General features: G+C 38.7%; 1 pseudogene; it reads right to left on the reverse strand.

Annotated features, from left to right (window-relative positions):
* Nucleotides 1-5382: 5382 nt before the first annotated feature.
* On the reverse strand, nt 5383-5871 carry LOC118888066 (annotated as a pseudogene).
* Between the last annotated feature and the right edge of the window lie 1327 nt (nt 5872-7198).

The following is a 7198-nucleotide window of genomic DNA, read 5'->3' on the forward strand; positions in this document are numbered from 1 at the left end:
TCATGGGTCCTTTGACAAAATGGGTGGTAGGAAGGAAGAACAGAGGGATGGGAGGCCCTAGTTTCTGAAGCTGTAGGTAAAGAAAGTGTCTATAATCAGGTGGGCAAGGCCTGGGACTGGGGGACACAGGCAGCCTTCAAGTGCTCAGGAGCCAAGAGGATGAAGCACTGTTCACTGACATCTGTTTATGGCAGGAAATGACACTATGGGTCAATTCAAATCCCAGAGACGGGGCCGGGCTGGGTGCCAAGTCCACTGACAGCTGAACCGGGATTCAGAATAAGGCTGGCCTCCCCATGGCCTAGAGACTAGCTAGGGCAACAGATCAGACTTAAGGAAGCAGTGCTTAGCTAGAGATGGGCGCCGGGAGAGAGAAGGCTGGGGACTAGGTGAGCCCCCTGGATGCTTCTGGAAGCTGCCAGGTCTCACACAAGGTCCCTCCAAGAGTCACCTAAAGCCCAGCAATTGTGGCCAGGCCACAGGACCCAGTCTGGGCTGGTGGCTTATCCTCAAGCCCCCTAGGTATGTGAGGAGGGGTGGAGACACCCATGTTTTGCATCTGTGGCGTCCAGGACTGACTCCAGGGCTGGGGGTGGTGAGAGGATATAACTGCGGGTTGATTAGGAAGGCAAGGCCCCTAGAAGCAGGGTTGATTACATGGAAATGTGGTGGATCAAGTGGACATGAAGAACAGACCCAGCAGCTCTGCTGTCTCCAAAAGGCCCTAGGTTGGTCCTCTGAAGACCTGGAGCTTCAGCTCAGCTTTGCCACTCATTGGTTGTGTGCCCCAGGCAAACGGTTTGTATCTCTAGGTTGTGGCTTCCTCCTTTTAAGGGAGGAACAATACAGCTGATGAGGAGGGGCACCGAATCTTAGAGAGCCTGTGCAGATGGCGGGGATGCTGGAGCATCAAGGGGTCTGAGGCACACAGAAGTGCTCCCAGAGCTGGAAGGCGCTGGACAAGTGGCAGCTGTCACCCTTCTCAGTCACCTCTCCCCTGGGGCCAAAACCCATTCTTCCAGATTTTCCCTCACTGGTCAATGATCCATTTTCTCCTCATAGGATCAAGTCTAGAGTTGGACAAAGTCCATGAAGGAAGGACTGCCTACCTAAATAACATTATTCCCTATACCCATTCAGGCAACACCACTACCAGTGAACAGTCATTGAATCCTTCTTCAGTTGCCAGATTCCACACTAGACGCCTTGCATTCCTGACCCCTCCCCCAACAACCCTATCACATAGTTTGTCAATTAGCCCCAATTTATAGATGAAGTCACTGAGGCACGCAGAACTTACAAACCAGTGGTGGAATCAGAACTTGAACTCAGGCAGCCTGTGCTTTATAACCACCAAACCATAGCGTCTTTCCTAGGCAAAGCTGCTAGATCACGAACAAGTAGGAACAGAGAGTAGAGAAGGAATTTTCAGTAGTAAGAACTGATAACTGTAGATTTGGGGAAAGAGAAATGAAAAGAATTGAAATGGAGAAGAAAAAAACATTAGTTTTTTGTGGGGAAAATACAGAGAATAACATTTGTCTTGAGAATAAGATGAAAATGAAGCCATCAAAGCCGGTTTCATTCATGCATCATAGACTTATAAATTAGACATTCACTGAAGAGCTAGAATTAAACATGATATCAGCTTTTAGGGGACTCACAGTCTAAAAACCAGATGTTCATACACCTCCAAAATCTAGTTCAACAACAAGAGAGATTTCTAACAGAGTGTGGAAATGGCTGCCTAAAATAGATACCTAGGCCAAAAGTTACAGAAGAATTGCAAGAGCTGTCGGGGGAGGGAGGGGGGAGGTTCTTGCATTATCATGAAGAAAGTCAAATAGATTCCACTCAGTCAGGTCAAGCTCCCTCCCCTAATCCCAGCCATATCAGACAAGAAAGAACAAACTTAGGGTCAATTATTTGGGGGCAGAGAGAGGATGTAGAAATGAGGCCACTGGGGACTTCTTACATTGCAAAGCCTTGAAATTATCTCAGTTTTGCTCTGTCGTAAGAGGAGCCAAAAATTAGCAACCATTCCTCGGTGGAGAGGTGTTGAACTCCTAAGTCTACTGACCTCTGCCTGATATTTGCAGATCGGCTTTGTGAGTCTCTAGAAGACACTTCATGGCCTTTTGTAAGTAGAGAGAGGGCCAACACAATGATTCAAAAGTTGTGGCGGACTATTTTCAAAGAAATATAATCCTGGCGCTAGAAAAGCGAAGCTCTTAATCTTTCGGACACGGATGTAAACCATTGGAATGGGATGGAGTGGGCAGGATTAACAGAGTAACTGTAGTCCAGGTGCTTCAGGAAGCTGGAAAACCCAAAACATAACAGGGAGAAGAGCAGGATGGCAGACTGAGCAGGAACCACAGGTCTCTCTGGTTCCGTAAATTCTGATCCCCCCTCAGCCCCTCACCCATCATCAGGCCTGTTCCTCTCTATATGGATGGGGTATGAGTTTACACCAAGGGAGAAAGTCCATCTCAATTGCTTCTCTTCTTTCACTTATGTTTTCTCCCCAAATATAAAAATAGCATACTCAATGAGAAGGATTTAGAAAATATAGAAAGAGATAAAAAAGAAAGAATTTCTTATAATCTCAATATCTGTTATCTCCTGCCCTAAGGGGCCACCTGTCTTGTTTACCAAGCTCTACCCCCAGATCCTAGAAGAGTAACTGGCACATAGTAGGCGTTTAATTCCACATCTTTTCTATATGAATCAATCCATACTTTAAAAATGAATCAATTGGTATCCAGAGATCACATCTTAATATCAGTTGCACATCATCCCATATTTCAAAGCATGCATTTTTTGTAAACTTGTGTATTTTTTTCCTGGGCATGTTTTTATTGTGGTAAAATACACCTAACATAAAATTTATCATTTTAACAGTTTTAAAGTATACAATTCAGTGGCATTAAATATATTCATAAGATTGTACAACCACCACCACTATCCATTTCAGAACTTCTCATCATCCCAAACTGAAACTCTATATTCATTAAACAGTTCTCCCCATTCATTCCTCCTCCAGCCCCTGATAACCTCTGCTCTACTTTCTGTCCCTATGAATTTACATATTCTACGTACCCCCTATAAACGGAATCATACACTCTATGTCCCTCTGTGCCTGACTTGTTTCACTTAGCATAATATTTTCAATGTTCATCCATGTTGTAGCATGTATCAGAATTTCATTTCTTTTAAAGGCTGACTACTATTCCATTGTGTGTGTGTGTATTTCACATTTTATTTATCCATTCACTTCTTGATGGACATTTGGGTTTTTCCAGTACATATTTACAATTTTGCATCTCCTTTTTTCACTTTATAGTATCTCATGATCATTCTCCATTTTATTAAAATATTTCTTATTGTATATTATATATAATATGAATATATTTACATATATAATAATTATATATAATAATTACAGTTATTATAATTATGTTATATATTTATCCATTTTATTATTTTCTTTTGGCAGGCACATTTTATCTGATTGAGAGACAGTGTCGCTATAATCGTTCTCCTATGTTTGAACATTTAGGTTATTTCAGTCTTTTGCCATGGTAAGCAAGGCTGCAACACCCTTGGACATAAGCCTTTGTCCAAGTGTGTTTGTGATATTATTGTTTTCTAAGGATAGATTCTTAGAAGGTGAATTACTGTGTCAATTATGTTATCTAAACTTCTCTTGATGTTTTCTTTCCAATTTGCTTGGCAAATGGCTTTCCAGAAAACAGTATGGTGGTTCCTCAAAAAATTAAAAATAGAACTACCATACAATCCAGCAATTCCACCTTTGGGTATTTATTTGAAGAAAACAAAAACAAAAATTTGAAAAGATATCTGCACCCCCATTTTCACTGCAACATTATTTGTAATAGACAGACATGGAAACAACCTAAGTGCTCATCAATGAATGAATGGACAAAGAAGATGTGATACACACACACACACACACACACACAAAGGAATATTACTCAGTCATAAAAAAGAATGGAATCTTGCCATTTGCAACAACATGGATGGACCTTGAAATACTGCATGATTTCACTTATATGTGGAATCTAAAACAAAACAAACAAATAAAAAAGCCAAGCTCATAGATACAGATTGGTGGTTGCCAGAGAGGGGATGTGAGGGGTGGGCAAAATGGGTGAAGGAAGCCAAAAGGTACAAACTTCCAGTTATAAAATAAATAAGCCACAGGGATGTCATGTACAGCATGCTGACTATAGCAAATAATACTGTATTGTGTATTTGAAAGTTGCTAAGAGAGTAGATCTGAAATCGTTTTCATCACAAGAAAAGATAATTTCGTAACTGTGATGACAAACGGTAACTAGACTTATCATAGTGATCATTTCACAATGTATACAAATATCAAAGCATTATGTTGTACCTGAAACTAATACTATAACGTTATTTGTCAATTATACCTCAATAATTAAAATATAAATAAATAAAAATAAAATTTTTAATTTTTTGCTTGTTGTTGGGATAGAAGGATACAATTGATTTTTGTATATTGGTATATCCAGCAACCTTGCTAACTAATTAAATTTAATAATTTAGGTGTAGATCTTTTTGGATAGTCTATGTACACTACCAAATTGCCTGTGAATAGGGGCAGTTTTCGTCCTTGTGTTCATATTCTTACACTTGTTTTCTTTATCTTTCTTATTAGTTGGATCGGATATTCTTGTCTCATTCCCAGTTCCAGAGGGAAAGTTTTTAACATTTAATCATAATGTTTGTGTACGTTTTTTTATAGGTGCATTTTATCAGATTCAAGCAGTTTTATTTACATTTGCTAAAAGTTCTAATCATGAATATATATTGAATTTTGGCAAGTTTTTTTTGGTACTTATCTATAAGGTAATATGATATTTTCCCCTAATTCTGTTAATATGACAAAATTTTTCAGGTGTTAAACCATTCTTTTTTTGTTTCAAATGTGATGGTTTTATTTTATTTTCTTCTGATGCAAAACCAAAGATTCTACTACAGCACAGAGATCAATATAATAAAAGGTCATGAGGAAGCGTGGGACAGGCAGGACGTGATGTACAAACTGGAGGATCATGTCATTTCTTTATAACATGACACTACATCGCCACTGAGGAACACACTCAAAATAACACTTCGGAACTAAAAGGTGGCACAAACGTGACAACCTCCAGGAATGCCTTCAAGCACCTCCCTTAGGATGGACTTAACGATCTCTAGACTTCAGTATGGGCAAGATTACAATTCTTCGGAAGAATAAAAGTTTACACTTTTCAAATTTCACAGAAGAATTTTAAGGTCAAGACATAGTGGGTTCATTTCTCTTAATTCCCAGGGACAAAGCTGGTGCATTACTCAAAACCACATTAAGCTTCTTAGTTCAAATCCCGACCCAACCTTGTGATTTCCCGCATTGAAGTTCCTTCCATCAATCAAAGCAGATAGGGTCAGTTTGACTCCTGGGCAAAGTGTTTGGGTATGACCCAGTCCAATCAGGCTGGCATGACTTACTTTAGCAGATAGAGAAGTTCTATAAGTCACTTTGTATTTAGCGGTGATGTCAGAAACAGGTGTCATTAACTGCCAGCCATCCAAGCGAGGTTCGGTGACATTTCAATCTTCTCCTTAACCTTCTGGTGGATAGAACCTCCAAATTCAGTGCCATGGTTCACATAAGTGAGGAGCTGGAAGTCTGCAGCCTTGTATCCCAGGGCAAAATTATTCCGTGACAGTTTGAACTTGGCTGTGTCAAAACTCATCAAAACTCATCTGATAGTCAGCAAGCCAGCTTTCAAAGACTAACACAGCCCACTCACAGATGGTTGGTTCAGAAAAATCGATCAGTTAGTTCATTACTAGGTACAGTTGAGTGATATTCTATTGTGTTAAAATCCCACAATTTGTTTATACTCTCACCGTTTGATGGACATTGGAACTGTTGGGTCACGTGTAGGTGTATGTTTAACTTTTTAAGAAACAACCAAATTGTTTTCTGGAGTGGTTTTGCCAAGTATTTTGATTTTTATATATTTAAAACCCCATAAGACTTCACTATTATGGTTTCAATCCTCAATATTCGTTTATATTTCCCTTTATGCTTAGCTTCTATTTTTCTTTTCACTCTTTTTTGCATCTATGAGCTACTATCTGGAATCATTTTCTTTCTGGCTGAAGAACATCTTTCAGTATTTTCATTAGTGTTGGTCTGCTGATGATGAATTTTTTTCATTTTTGTTTGACTGAAAATGTATTTGTTTCACTTACATTTTTGAAGGATATTTTTGCTGTTAGTCTGGTTGCTCCTTTGAAGGTCATTTTTCTTCTTCTGTTAGCTACATTTAACACTTTTTTGCCCTTCATTTCCAGCAGGTGTACTGTGGTGTGCTTAGGTGTGATATGTTTTATAGTGACCTTCTTGGTTTCATTGTGCTTCTTGAATCTGTAGTTTGATATCATCCATCCATTTTGGAAAATTCTCAATTGTTATCTTGGCAAATATTGCTTCTGTCTAATTCTCTCTTTCTTCTTCTTCTGGACCAATTATTCATACAATTTTCACTATAGCTCCTATGTTTCTTAGCCTCTTTTCTGCATTTATTAACCTTTTGTTCCTCTGTGCTTTTATTTTGGATGTTTATTACTGATTTTCCAGTGCACTATTCTCTCTCCAGCTGCTAAACACATTATAAAATTTTTCTGTTATAGAAGTTTCATTTTAAAAATCATTTCCAGTTTTCTACATAAATTCTCAATTTCACCTTTTATCTCTGTAAACATACTAAGTACAGTTATTTTAAGGTTTGTGTCGGATTATTTGTATACTTGTAAGTCTGTTTTTATTATTGTTTTCCCCCCTTGGTTATCTATCACATTAACTTGTCTCCTCATTTTCCTTATTTTTTTTTAATGAGTAGCAGATATTGTATATGAAAAATTGGGAGATAAATTGGAGTCTAAGATGATGGTATCTTTAAATAGAGCATTTATGTTTTTCTTCTTGTTAGTAGCTGAGATTATCTGAAGCTTGCTTTAGTCCCTTTGAAGGTCAGTTCATTTAGAGTTCACACTTAGTCCTAGAGTGTAGCCTTGTAGCTTATCCAAAGCTTAGAGGGGTTCCTGGGATCCTCTTCTTCAGTAGTTTGTGAATTCCAGGTTTTTCTCCTAACTTCAT

This window comes from Balaenoptera musculus, chromosome 21 (genome assembly GCF_009873245.2).
Source record: "Balaenoptera musculus isolate JJ_BM4_2016_0621 chromosome 21, mBalMus1.pri.v3, whole genome shotgun sequence".
In the NCBI taxonomy this organism is placed as follows: Eukaryota; Metazoa; Chordata; class Mammalia; order Artiodactyla; family Balaenopteridae; genus Balaenoptera; species Balaenoptera musculus.